This window comes from Symphalangus syndactylus, chromosome 2 (assembly GCF_028878055.3).
Source record: "Symphalangus syndactylus isolate Jambi chromosome 2, NHGRI_mSymSyn1-v2.1_pri, whole genome shotgun sequence".
NCBI lineage: Eukaryota > Metazoa > Chordata > Mammalia > Primates > Hylobatidae > Symphalangus > Symphalangus syndactylus.
The window spans coordinates 107,350,697-107,357,500 of NC_072424.2; the positions used below are offsets into that span (position 1 = coordinate 107,350,697).

The window sequence follows — 6,804 nt, forward strand, 5'->3', positions numbered from 1 at the left end:
ATTAATATAGTAAAAGCTTACAGTACCTAACCTCTATTATAATGCAGGAAGGAAAAACCAACTACAGAAAGAAGTTATACTCAGAATAAGTGATAAGAAAAGCCACAGAATTTCTCCAGTCAGAATGAAGAGTGATCCTGTCATGATGACGACCCTTAAAGCTGTGGAGTGTTCGGGAGTCAACATCCAAAGTCTGACAGACAATGGGACCAGACCGCAAATTCGGAGTATTAATACCAGTGGCTCAGAGGACAAGAGAGACAGTGAACTAGGAGAAAAAGACTTCCAGTTAAGTGACCTTCAGAAAAGGAAGACTAGAAGTCAAGCACAATCCATGAGGGGGAAGGGGAAGAAGAGGGGGGAAGGGAAGGGGAGAGAGAGGGGGAGGGGAGGGGGAAAAGAAAGAAAAGAAAGAGAGGGAGGGGGAGGGGAGGAGGGAGGGGGAGGGGAGAGGGGAGGAAAGGGGGAGGGGAGAGGGGAGGAAAAGGGGAGGGGAAAAGGGGAGGAAAAGGGGAGGGGAAAAGGGGAGAAAGGGGGGAAGGGAAAAGGGGGAGAGGAAAAGGGGTGGAAAAGGGGAGGGAAAAGGGGAGGAAAAGGGGGAGGAAAGGGGGGAGGGGAGGGAAAAAGAAGAAAAAGGGGAGGAAAGGGGGGAGGGGAGGGAGAGGGGGGAGGGAGAGGGAAAAAGGGGAGGGAGAGGGGGGAGGGAGAGGGAAAAAGGGGAGGGGAAAGGGGCGGGGAAAAAGGAGAGGAAAAGGAGAAGGAAAAGGGGAAGGAAAAGGGGAAGGAAAAGGGGAAGGGAAAGGGGAGGGGAAAAGGGAGGGGAAAAAGGAGGGGGAAAACAGAGGGGGAGGGTGGAGGGGAGGCGAAGGGGAAGGGGGAGGGGGATGGGGAAGGGGGGATGGGGAGGGGAAGGGGGAGGGAAAAGGAGATGGGAAGGGGGAGGGAAAAGGAAGGGGAGCGGGGGAGAGGGAAAAGGAAGGGGAGCAGGGGAGAGGGAAAAGGAAGGGGAGCAGGGGAGAGGGAAAAGGAAGGGGAGCAGGGGAGAGGGAAAAGGAAGGGGAGCGGGGGAGAGGGAAAAGGAAGGGGAGCGGGGGAGAGGGAAAAGGAAGGGGAGCGGGGAAGAGGGAAAAGGAAGGGGAGGGAAGGGGATGGGGGAAGGGAATGGGGGAAGGGGATGGGGGAAGGGGATGGGGGAAGGGGATGGGGGAAGGGGATGGGGGAGGGGGAAGGGGAGGGGGAAACAGAGGAAGATGACATGAAGAAGACAAGTAGGGGGAAGAGAAAGAGGAATAGTAGCCATGAGTGTATGCTTAGAATGTGCCAGGTACACTTCACATACACTTATGTATCTTTTAATTGTCACAAAAGCCAAGTAAGATTGGTCCAGAAAGGCTGCAGCCCATTGGGGTAAGAGGGACACAGGGGAAATGAAGAGCATGGACTTCGGAGCTTACTAGTCACCTATCTACTTACTAGTTGTGTGACTTATGGCAATGGCTTAACCTTTACTTCTGTAAAATGGGAGATGGAGAGGGAGGGAAAGGAGGAGAAGGGTAACAAAAAGAAGGAAGAAGAGGATGGGCCACTGAATTCAGAGGGCTGTTGTGAGATTTAGTGCCCAGCACTGCCCAAGTGCTTTTATGTGGTTGCTACTGCAGGTTGAGTACACCTCATCCAAAATGCTTGAGACCGGAAGTGCTCTGGATTTCAGATTTTAAAATATTTGTATATACACAATGAGACATCTTGGGATGGGTCCCAAGTCTAAACACAAAATTCATTTATGTTTCATATACACATAGCCTGAAGGCAATTTTACAAAATATTTTAACTAATTTGCATGAAACTAATTTTGTGTTAAGTACTTATGTGTGGGATTTTTCACTTGTGGCATCATGCCAGTGCTCAAAACGGTTCTGATTTTGGAACATTTAGGATTTTGGATTTTTGGATTAGGGATACTCAACTTGTATATTACTTTCACTGCTGAATAAAGTGAGACTAAGATGTTACTTCATAATCACAAGCACATAGTGGTGTGTTTTTCTGCCTTTCCCAAATATCATCTTTTAATATTAAACACATTAAACATAAGAAAGCAAACCACAAGATAAAAAGTCAAATTTCACTAGTGTGTACATTTAATACAAATTACAATCCCATTGTGTTTACCTATTACTCAAACTGATCATTCTCTTACAGTTTGGGTTTACCTTTGAATTTTTCATTTAATTCAATTGCTGATTAGCTGATTTAACTGCATCTATTTTATTCCCTTTGCTTTGGTACTTCTTGCATCTTATCATTAAGACTTCATCGTCTAAATACTAGGGCAAAAGACATGTCGTAAAGCCGTAATTCTCAAAGTGTAGTCCAGGGACCACTGGGAGTATCCAATATCCTTCCAAAACATCCAGGACTATTTTAATAATTAGTAATGAGGCATTATTTTGCCTTTTACACTCTGATTCTCTCTTGAGTACACAGTACAGTTTTCCAGATGTAAATGAGTGCTACTGCAACAGACTGAATGCAAACGTAAATATGATAATCCAGCTGACTTCAACTAAAGCCAGACATTAGAGACTTGCTAAAATTAAAACCATAACTTATTTTTTTTTTTAGAAAATATGGCTATTTTCCACTTTGAAAAAAAGATATTTATGTTAACTATATTGTTACATTAAATGGATTAATATTTTTTCAATTTCTCAATTTTATTTTCAGATATGGTAAGTGTCCATAGGTATAACCCACGTAAACAGAAGGTGTTTGAGGCCCTTAATAATTTTTAAGTGTATGAAGGAGTTGTGAGATGAAAATGTTGGAGTCACTCTCCTAGAGCAGTTCGTAAAACCTATGACTTTTAGTAAGTGAGAAGCTAATTCCCTTTAAGCAAACTCAATTCAAAAGAGAGCCTTCAAGTCCACTGTAAGAGGAAAGGGGTCTTTCTTAACTGTTTGTAATGTGTTTTTTTTTCCTAGGAGAACATCAAATAAACAGCAATGAACATCACTGAAGGTGGGGCCTAAGCAAATTTCCAGCAGGGGGCAGGATGGCCTCCATGGGGCACTGCACAGGGTTCAAGAGAGTGGAGCCAGACTACAGGTTTTCATCACTTACTATGTGACCTTTGGCAAACAATGTCCCCTTCTGTGCCTTAGCCTCCTCATCTGTAAAATGAGAACAACTGAACCTAACTTATAAGGTTGTGGTGAAGATCAAATGATAAATAGCACTCAAAAATATTACATGTTTTTTTCATGGAGCTTTTAAAATAATAACAACATTTCATGGTCTTCCTTTATTCTTATGTGTCATGGCAAGGTAAGAAAAAAATGATAACAATAATTCTCTTATCGAAAAACAGTTCATTTAATCCTGCAAAAGTCCTAATAAGAATTATTACAGCATCTTTTAGGTGGGGAAACTGAGAGACTCAGTTAACCAGTGATGCCATGAAGATGCAAATTTCAGTTCTCCTAAATCCTAAGTTTTGTAACCATTCTGTTCTACTCCATTTTTCCCATCTACCAGAGTAGGCAGGGAGATATCTAGGTTGATAGGTGTTGATGTGGTACTGTGAGCCCCTCAAGGAGAGGAGCCACTTCTTAATCACTTCTGTAGCCCTGTTGTACCACAGACCTGGCACACTACGGGTGATCTGTCACGATCCACTAAATGAATGGAGACACACATCGTACAGGGAGGAGGGCACAGAATCAAACTCAGTGAGGTGGAGGGCCACTGGCTTCGTGTTCCCCTGATTTTCTGTGATTTCTACTGAGTTTTCCTTCTTAAAAATCACACAAAACTGGTCACATTTTTCCCATGTTTGGTCCTATATTTCTGCTAATTGCTTCATTTTCTGAATGCTGAACCAATCATATTTACTTTTTTTAAGCCCTAAATGTTTCATTAAAATCAGTTGCTTTGGGTCTAATAAGCCAAACACATGTAATACAGCCGTTTAAAGCATTACCCAAGGTAAATGTTTACAGAATCCTGAAATATTATTAATTCAAACATTTGATTTACCTAGCGATATATGTCATGGGCTTATTTATTTATTTATTTAAACATTGTGCTTAATGAAGGAGTTAGTTCTTTATCCCAATGTTTAATTCATAGCAGCAGCTTTAAATATTTATGAAGTTTCCTGTCTTTTTTTGTTTAGTTAATAGATTGAATGGTTCTGTTCATTGGCTAAGTGAAATTTCAGCAAGAGAAAAGTTCTCTACCTCTTCAAAAATGTGTTTAAAGAAAAGAGTAAGACCAGGCATGGTGGCTTACGCCTGTAATCCCAGCATTTTGGGAGGCTGAGGCGGGTGGATCGCCTAAGGTCAGGAGTTCGAGACCAGCCTGACCAACATGGTGAAACCCCATCTCTACTAAAAATACAAAAACTAGCCAGGCGTGGTGGCAGGTACCTGTAATCTTAGTTACTCAGGAGGCCGAGGAAGGAGAATCATTTGAACCCAGGAGATGGAGGTTGCAGTGAGCCGAGATCACGCCATTGCACTCTAGCCTGGGCAACAAGAGTGAAACTCCGTCTCAAAACAAACAAACAAAAAGAAATAAAGAATAAAATAAAAATTTTCAAAAAAAAAAATATAAGGTCATTGATTCCCATGTGTTACCATAAATTAACTAGGTAGCTTTCCCTGGCTGTGTTGCTCTTTTGTAGGATTTGCATGAGGGGGCCCTTAGGCATTTCATCACTAATAATAAACCTGACTTTTTTACTCATCAAATCACTCTAGCTTTGACTTGGAAAGCAAGAGAAAGGCTTCAAAAGCATAGTCATTAATGTCAAGCCTCAGAATGTCAAGTTACCTCTCTGACATGTTTCCATGTGTGAAAAATAGGGGTGTCTACCTCCTAGAGGTCATCTAATAAATAAAATAATTACAGAGCATAATTTCTGAGATATAATGTGTATACACCAAGTAGCTAAATTTTCAAACTAAAGCAAATTAAAGGTTATAAAACCTGATCTCCTAATTTAAGAGGAGAAATTTGAATCCACAGTGAGAGATCAAAAAGAATTAACAAAGACTGCTCGATGCTGTGAGGAAAAGGAAGTGAATATGAAATGAGGAGAACAATAGTAAAGCCTACTGCTTATTTACAGAAGTAGAAGAGCATAGAACAGAAATGGAACTTAAGGTTGATATCTACTTAGACACCTGCCTCAGAGTAGTGAATACAAATCTTACTTTTTCAACCATGGGAAAGACTTGTAGAAATTTAACAATGAGTCCATACCTTCTAGAAGACAAACGGACTAAAAAAAAGTTTGTATAGATGAGTATATGCATATTTGCATAAAAAAATACAAGGACAGATTAACAATAATGTCTAAAGCATGCAACCTAAATCAAAGGTGATTTCATATATTTATTTGATCTAATATAAGTTCACGATCAGGAAAGACTGAACAGGAAAACTGATCTTGAGCTAGTCTTTGAAGAATAGATTAAAGTTTCCTTGGCAAATATGGAACAACAGAGGGGTAGAAATGGAGGTCATTTTAAACTTTGGGCACAACGTGAATATAATTAAGAAGGTAGGTGAAGGTAAATTAGTTAAACAGAGAAGAAAATGGCAGAGGGAGTTTTTGTTTTGAAAGCTCTCAAGTGGAGATGAATTATATTTCATTCCACTGTTTGAGTCAACAACTTAAAAGCCAACAATGTCTTCATTTTGTTTAATTAGATTCTACTGTCCTTCAACTTAAACCCTTTCCATATTTTGTGATGAAGACTGTCACTTTGAAAACATACTTATCGGCCAGGCACAGTGGCTCACACCTGTAATCCCAGTACTTTGGGAGGCCGAGGCAGGCAGATCACAAGGCCAGGAGTTCGAGACCAGCCTGGCCAACGTGGAAGCCCCATCTCTACTAAAAATATAAAAAATTAGCCAGGCATGGTGGCGTGTGCCTGCAATCCCTGCTACTCGGGAGGCTGAGGCAGGAGACTCACTTAAACCCAAGAGGCGGAGGTTGCAGTGAGCCAAGATGGTGCCTGGGTGACAGAGCAAGATTCCATCTCGAGAAAAACAAAAAACAAACACACACACAAAAAAACCATACTTTTCCTGAGGATAGTCTGGCAGAGTGGATCATCATTTTAGGCCACATTTGCATACTCTTTTACTTTTCCCATTAGGTGTAAACACAGATTTTTAAAAATATACAAGAAGGCCAGGCACGGTGGCTCATGCCTGTAATCCTAGCGTTTTGGAAGGCCGAGGCAGGTGGATCACCTGAGGAGAGGAGTTCAAGACCAGCCTGGCCAACATGGTGAAACCCCGTCTCTACCAAAAATACAAAAATCAGCTGGGCCTGGTGGCAGGCACCTATAATCCCAGCTATTTGGGAGGCTAAGGCAGGAGAATTGCTTGTATCCAGGAGGCGGAGGTTGCAGTGAGCTGAGATCGCGCCACTGCACTCCAGCCTGGGAGACAAGAGTGAAACTCCATTTCAAAAATATATATATATATAATATATATATTTATATATTATATATACATAAATTTATATATTACATATATATGTAATATAGAAATATATATTAATATGTAATGTGTAAATATATAAAATATATATTTATATCTGTAATGTGTAAATATATAAAATATATATTTATATCTGTAATGTGTAAATATATAAAATATATATTTATATCTGTAATGTGTAAATATATAAAATATATATTTATATCTGTAATGTGTAAATATATAAAATATATATTTATATCTGTAATGTGTAAATATATAAAATATATATTTATATCTGTA

The 6,804-nt window shown here is 40.3% G+C and overlaps 1 protein-coding gene across 1 annotated transcript in view; it reads right to left on the bottom strand.

Annotated features, from left to right (window-relative positions):
* ARHGAP18 (Rho GTPase activating protein 18) overlaps positions 1 to 6,804 on the bottom strand; it is a 136,882-nt gene that overhangs the window by 42,246 nt on the left and 87,832 nt on the right. The window lies entirely within an intron of this gene.